The sequence below is a fragment of the Bos grunniens genome, chromosome 3 (assembly GCF_055505025.1).
Source record: "Bos grunniens cultivar Pamir isolate PY7600 chromosome 3, Bosgru_T2T1.0, whole genome shotgun sequence".
NCBI classification, from domain to species: Eukaryota; Metazoa; Chordata; class Mammalia; order Artiodactyla; family Bovidae; genus Bos; species Bos grunniens.
The window spans coordinates 23,231,644-23,239,030 of NC_141167.1; the positions used below are offsets into that span (position 1 = coordinate 23,231,644).

Genomic DNA, 7,387 nt, shown 5'->3' on the forward strand with positions numbered 1-7,387 from the left:
ATATAATATTGAAGTTGTAAACTGGACTGGACTTGAGTAACTGACATTGATAGGAAAGTGATGGTTGGAGTCTGCTTGGAGGTTCCTTGGGCAGTGAGACCGAGAGGCTGGACAGAGCTAGTTAACTGAAGGGAAAGGAGAAAATAAATTGATCTTTATTTATACCTCCAGTGAATTGAGGCTTCTCAGTAAACTGGCTACATCTGATCTGTTAGCAATAGCTCCCAAATATTGAGACAGGCACTATACTGAGTGATGTACTTACCATATTTGTGCTTCATAACCTACAAGATAGTTATCATTTTATTTCCTCCATTTTGCAGGTGAGGTGAACTGAGATACCGCTGGTTTGCCTAAATACAGAGTGTAGAAATTTCAGACCTGAAATACTGATGGGAACAATTTCGTGTGCATCACTCTGGTCTAAGGAAAGCCCATTCTACTCAGCTGCACTGCTCTTACACACGATACTCTCCTAAACACTCAGCCGTGTTCAGAGTTTGTTCCACTTCCCCAGGCTATGTTCTGTTGACCATTTCCTAGCGAGACCCGCCCGGTCAGCTCAACTACAGAGATGGAGGCAGATGAGCAAAGGGGATATTATGGGAAAACATTCATTTTAAGAAGACGAAATGTTGGATCAGGGCTCCCGTCTGAGTGAGAGACATCAAATAGGTGGGTGGCCTTGGACAAGTCATTTCATTTCTTTGTGCTTTGTCTTCCTGACATGTCACATGAGGACAATAATTGTCTTAGTCCTTTTGGGCTACTGTAACAAAACACCACACAATGGAAGCTTGTAAACAACAGAAATTTATTTCTCACCATTTTGCAGGCTGGAAGTCTCAGGTCAGGGTGTCAGCATGGTGGAGTGAGGGCCCGCTTCCAGATCCAGACTCTTTTTGGTAGCCTCACCTGGCAGAAGGTACTGGGGAGCTCTCTGGATTCTTTCATAAGAGCACTAACCCCATTTACCAGGACTCTGTCCTCAAGACTGAGTCACTTCCCAAAGGTCCCACATACTCATATCATCACTTTTTGGGGTTAGGGTTTCAACATATGAATTTGGGGGGACCATAGCAGTAATAGTATCTAGCCCATAGCACTCTTGTGAAGAATAAGGTATGCTGCTGCTGCTGCTGCTAAGTCGCTTCAATCATGTCTGACTCTGTGCGACCCCATAGACGGCAGCCCACCAGGCTCCCCCGTCCCTGGGATTCTCCAGGCAAGAGTACTGGAGTGGGTTGCCATTTCCTTCTCCAATGCATGAAAGTGAAAAGTGAAAGTGAAGTCGCTGAGTCGTGTCCAACCCTCAGCGACCCCATGGACTGCAGCCTACCAGGCTCCTCTGTCCATGAGATTTTCTAGGCAAGAATACTGGAGTGAGGTGCCATTGCCTTCTCCCGAATAAGGTATAGACAAAGCTATACCTTTGGAGGAGTCAGTATAGACAAAGCTCTTGATCAATATCTGGCCCATGGCCTCCTCTATCCAAGGGTTAACCATTATTGTTATCTGTCCTCTATTACTAGGTAACTTCCTTTCCCCTGCTGAAGGAAAATGTATGAATGCACCCAAACATAGGCATCTAACTTTTTTCTCTGTATTTTCAGGTCTCCTCTCTCATGTCCATCATCACCCCAAGAAACATATCTTTACTTAGCAAAACCACTCTCCCCACTCACAAGAGCAAGAAGGGGGAGAATTTTTGCTCCTCCTGGAAAGAACCCACATCTGACAGTGGATTTCTGCCCAGCTTCCCTGAGTATACTTCTGGTTGCTCTGCTGGAGGCTGTCAGAGTGAGTAGTTAAGCCCATCTCTGCCTGGTTACCCAGATGAGAAGCTCTGGAGTCTTGTTCCATTCCCTCTGCAAGGGCCTGAGTAGCCAGGTGGGTCCCTACAGCACCTTCCATGTGCGCTAGGTGGCAGGTGCTGCATCTGAAAAGCGGGTGGAGCTGCTACACAACCAGTTTTCCTGGTGGCACCAGAATCCCCTGCGAGATCTGTAACAACAAAGATGCCTAGGCCCCAGCCCAGGATACTGGTGCTGTGGGTTTGGTGTGGGGCCCAGGCATATGCATTTTTTAAAGGCTGCACAGGGAATGATGGTTCAGCTGGTTGCAGAGACCTGCATCTGGAAGCCCCTGCTTTAGTGTGTTCCAGGGAATGGCAGCCGCACATAAGCATGAAGGGCAGCACAGATCACCATCCTGGGCTCCCCTCAGCGGGTGAGAGCTTTTACAGCATGACAGAGTTGACAGGGACCTGACGGCTCACCGATGCAGCACAAAGTAAGGATCAGGAGACTGAGGCCAGGAGGGCTTGCCTGCGGTCAGAGCCCTGCTCTGTGGTGACGATGCTGCACACTTCCCCGCTAGCCCAGGGACCCAAGAATACTTTTGAAAGCTACAGGAAGACTCTCCTGCATGAATGAGTGTCTTTAGCTTCTATTGGAACAACCCCAACTCCCCAATAATTCAAAACTGTATAGAACATGTTTTGACCTGAACTGGGATTCACCCCTCGGTGTTCTGGTCCCACAGACCATGTTCTTAATTGCAATGCATCTCTGCCCTTCCTCCAGGACCCGGGCAACTCTCCCTGCCTCCCACTCTGTACCCGACTCTGCTCCTGCCCTGTCTTCTCACAGTCCTTGGGCAAATCAAGACTTCTCTGGGTGTCAGCTTCCTCCTCTGTGAGACGGGGATAATGATTGCATGAGAAAATGTAGGCACTGCTGTGTGTAATTGTAGAAAAGAGTTAAAGCTTATCTTGCCTGTAAACCCTCTCTGACTTTCAATACTGGTTTCCTAGAGGCCTAGGACCTTGGGAAAATCTACATCCTAAACCCCTAAGTTTATAGAAACTGAACCCAGAAAGCTGAATGACTGTGAGAGGGGAGTTCGAATCTAGGTGAACTCACTCTGTACCCCTGTCCTTTCGTCCATATCACAGGCACATGGCCCTGCAGCCCTTCCATGGAACCTCTTACTATTATTGTTTCACAGATTCCTGACTGCTAGCTGGTCGTCTCCCCTCACTCCTCTTCCCACTTTCCTTCTGTTAGCCTTTACGGAGCACTCGTGTTAGTGTGTATTAGGCGGTGTTGGAGAATCTCATCTATAATATATGCTAAGTAAGTGTTTGATGGTGGTTTATTTATTTCCAGTTAATCACATATCCTGGAGAAGGAAATGGCTACCCACTCCAGCATTCTTGCTTGGAAAATTCCACAGACAGAGGAACTTGGTGGGCTGCAGTCCATGGGGTCGCAAAGAGTTGGACATGACTGAGCACACACATGCACACAATCACATATTTAGCAATAAGCACTTGTTTTGTGCTAAATTCTTTTCAGGGAAGCTGTGAGGGATCCAAGAGAAGCAGAGAAGGACATGATCCATGCCCTCTGTCCTCAAGGATTTGGCAGAGTTTGAAGGGAGCACATACATAAGCATACACATACATAAGCACACGCAACACAGACACAGACAGATACACATACACACACCCCTCAAGGACACTAAGCGTCAGGCAAAAGGTGTAGGGGCTACATGTCAATACTGCTGTGTTCAATGGTGGTGATGGTGGGAGGGTAGGCAATCTGGCTTGCGGTTGGGAGGCTGCTGTCCTGTGCTCCCCCCACCTCTGTGATGGTGCTCCCTCAACCTACTCTCTGACTCCCCTTCTCTTTTAACCCCTTGTCTGCCAGGTCCCTCAGGTTTCTGTCTTCTAATCTTTTCTTAGTCTGTGTGGTTCTATGTGGTTTCATCTGTTTCCCTGAGTCAATGATCATCTACTTCTTTCTGCTTCTGAATCTGTATCTGCAGAGAGAAGAGGCTCTGTGAGTTCCTGACCCTTGTATCCACCTGCCTCCAGAACACCTCTGACCTGATAGCTTAACTGCACTTGTCCCAAACAACGTTTCCCTCCCAACCGGCTTTTCCTCCTTGAGCTCCGGAAAACCTGGAAGTCATTTCTGACGCCTCCCTCTCTCCTCTGGCATCCCGGTGATCATGATGTTCTTTGAATCACAGAATCTTGGAGCTATAACAATCCTCACAGATTCTTTTTTCTCCAACCCTTCTTTTCTCACCTGGGCTATTATGACAACCCTTACCTAACTGCTCATGCTCACTCATCAGTCCTCCACACTGGATACAGAGAACTCTTCTCAAAAACAAACAAGAAAACAAAACCATTCCATCATTGACAGCCCTTCAGTGTCTTCCCTCTGCCTGCAGGGTGAACATCCTGCTCTCAAAAGTGGCCTCTATAACCCACGTTATAAGTTGAGTTGTGTCTCCACCAAAAGCTGTGGAGATCCTAAGCTCTGGTACTGCAGAATGCAACCTTCTTGGGAATGTTAAAATATGTGCATGCTCCGCTGTCCATGGGATTTCCCAAGCAAGAATACTGGAGTGGGTAGCCATTTCCTTCTCCAGGGGATCTTCCTGAACCAGGAACTGAATCTGCCTCTCCTGCATTGCAGGCAGATTCTTTGCCATCTGTGTCACCAGAGACGCCTGGTTAAAATGTGATTAAGTCAAATGTGTTAAGATGAACTCATATAGAAGGAGGATGAGCCCTTAATCCAATATGACTGGTGTCTTTCTAATAAGGAGGAATTTGGACACAGACACAGATGGAGGAAGGCCATGTGAAGATGAAGGTGGAGATTGGTGTTATGAGGTCCTGGGGCTGCTACCAGAAACTGGAAAAGTCAAGAAGAGAAACACTCCTAGGTACTGTGGAGGGAGTGTGGCTCTGCCAAAATCTTGATTCTGGACTTCCAGCCTCCAGGATTGTGAGACAACAAATTTCGGTTGTCTTACCCACCCAGGTGGTGGCACTTTGTTACTGCAGCCCTAGCAACGTAATACTGCTTGTCATAATCCATGTATCAACTACTAACCTCCAAATCTCTTTCAGCTTCATCCGCAGTCTTGTCCCCATTATCTCAGCCACATCCAATTGCTTAGAGCTCTCTAAACTCACCAGACACACATCTCTGCTCACGCTGGTCCCTTGGCATGAAGGCTCGTTCCCCTTCCTACTCCCACCTCTCCTCCAGGCCTCACCTCTCTGCTCCTTCAGGGCCTTACAAGAATTCCCAGGCCCCATACTGGGTCATGGCCTCCTTGAGAGCAAAGAGTCTGTTTCTCTTTTTTCTTTCTCTGTGGTGCCTTAGCACTGAATCTGACCAGCGTGATGTGACAAGAATCTGAGTTGGGTCATTGTTCTCCCACAGTTTATAATGTTGGTGGGCAGTGGGGTTCAAAATACTCCTTCCTCGACCCTCACTGGGTTGCCAAAGAGGATGCTACCCTGATTTCATACAATACTCGCCAAGAGCGAATCAACTGCAGGCCATGACTTCCAGGAAACCTCCCCCCAAACTGCCAAATTCTTCTCCCCATGCTGTTGCCTGGCTCTCGAGCAGACCTGAGGGAGGGGGACCCAGAGCAAGAGATTTCGCTTGTTCCTTTGAGGTCAACACCTAATCACTGTCCCTCTTCAAATGAAAAATGGGGAAAACACTAGCTAACTATTGTTTAGTGACCCCAACCCCCACCCCTTTAAAATAAACACTCTTTTCAATTAGGAAGATTTGTCACCGGGGACAGTAATTCCGTGTCCTACCAAAACAAACACAGTTGTAATTAGTTTTATCCAGGAAGAAAATTAACTCTGTTTATCTTAGCATAATTAATCATTGACCCTTTCTGTCCGGGCAGCTTGGGGGAGGGCGCGGGAGTGGGGGGTTATGATCTACAGCAATGGGGCATTCCAGGACCCATCTATCTCTCCTCTTGGTTACTCAGCTGTCTGCATGAGTTATTTGAAATAATATTCCTGGCCAAGAGTTATGGAGCTGCCTCAGAGCTCGATTTGAAGAAATACTAAATAAGGCTATGATCTTTATGGTTTCAGTCTGCTGAGAATTTTAGATGAGTATGCATCAGATGGGCATGAAGGCCTGCTGGGGCCCCAGGATTTACTGGACTTCTGTTGTGCCTTTCATAGTGACCTCTGCAAGTCCTGAGGGTGAGAAAGGAGCTGCGGGCAAAGGGTTTGGTTCTTGATGATGGGGGTGAGGCTCTTGCTTCAGTGAGAAGGGCATAAGCTTTGAGGTTAGAAGAATTTGAGTTCTACTCCTAACACATCTTCTAGCTGTGTGACTTGAGGCAAGATACCTTATCTTTTGAAGATAGTCACCTCCAAAATTTAAAAAAAAAAAAAAAAGGTTATGGAGAGATCAAGTTTAGTAACTGATACCCTTGGGGATTTGGTAAGATTAGAAGTGAGGTATGCCAAGCCACTAGCCCGTTGCCTGGTACTAAGAAGTTGTTCAATAAACACTGGTAAAGTTTGTTATTCTTGTATGAACTGAGGATTCAGGGGTGGAAGGACATACGGAAAGTCTTCTCTCTATATTTTAAAAGTCCCTGCAACTCACGGAGACCCTACTGTGTGCTGGACTTTGCGTTAGGCCCTGAAAATAGAAAGAGGGTCTAATCACAACCCACCTTATGGAGTTCACAGCCCACTGGGGAGAGACAGACACACCCAAACATTCTCAATCTGTTAACCAAATGCTAATCCAGAGATGTGGAGTGATATCATCATGGTGGAAGAGAAGCAGAGACTAGCTGAATTTGATTTCACAGCCAGTTAACATGTAATACCTCAATTAACCCTCATGATAATTCTAAAAATAGACACAATGGAGGGTGACCTAGGGACAGCATAATTCAGGCTTACAGATGTTAAGTCATTGTACCCAAACTGCATGGCTGGAAAGTGGTGCAGCTGGGATGTGAAGCCGACTTCTCTGACGTGGAAGCCTGGGCTTTGTCAGTTTCACCTCGGTCGGAGGTCCTGGCTGAGTTTTAATGGCTGGTGTCCTGCTTCAAGACCCCGAGTCAGGGGATTAAAACAGCGTGCTCCCTAGGGCTGGTGTCAGAAGTCTCCGCGATTAAAACTGCAGCTTCTTTGGCATCAACCTCTTCCAAATAAAAATCTCTTGCAGGGGGATCATTTTAAATAACGATCTATGGTGATTTTTATGTTCTTGTCATCTGTCAGAATCATAAAAATCTACTTTTTTCATAATGTTGACATGGCTAATCTCAGAGAAGTGCTTGTCCTCTATACTTGGGGACAAGAGAACTGTGAAATCAAGGAGACCAGTGTCCTGAGATGAGAGAGTCAGAGAGAGAAGATGGGTGGGGCGGGACCCCTTGAGAGGGGCCTGGTGAGCTCCCGCTGGGGTGAGGGGCTGCCAGAGGCGGGGAGATGGATCACACCTGCACTGAGCACTAGGTCTCCTCCTTATTTCCAGAGCAGCAGAGAGCTGCAGAGGTAGTTTTGGAAAGCGGGAGA

The 7,387-nt window shown here is 47.2% G+C and overlaps 1 long non-coding RNA gene across 1 annotated transcript; it reads left to right on the top strand.

The window, feature by feature from the left end:
- The first annotated feature begins 323 nt into the window (after positions 1-323).
- LOC147375301 (uncharacterized) lies at positions 324-3,146 on the top strand. The gene is made up of 3 exons (XR_015158709.1): positions 324-675; positions 836-925; positions 1,614-3,146. It is a non-coding gene; the product is annotated as an uncharacterized LOC147375301 (long non-coding RNA).
- The last annotated feature ends 4,241 nt before the right edge of the window (positions 3,147-7,387 follow it).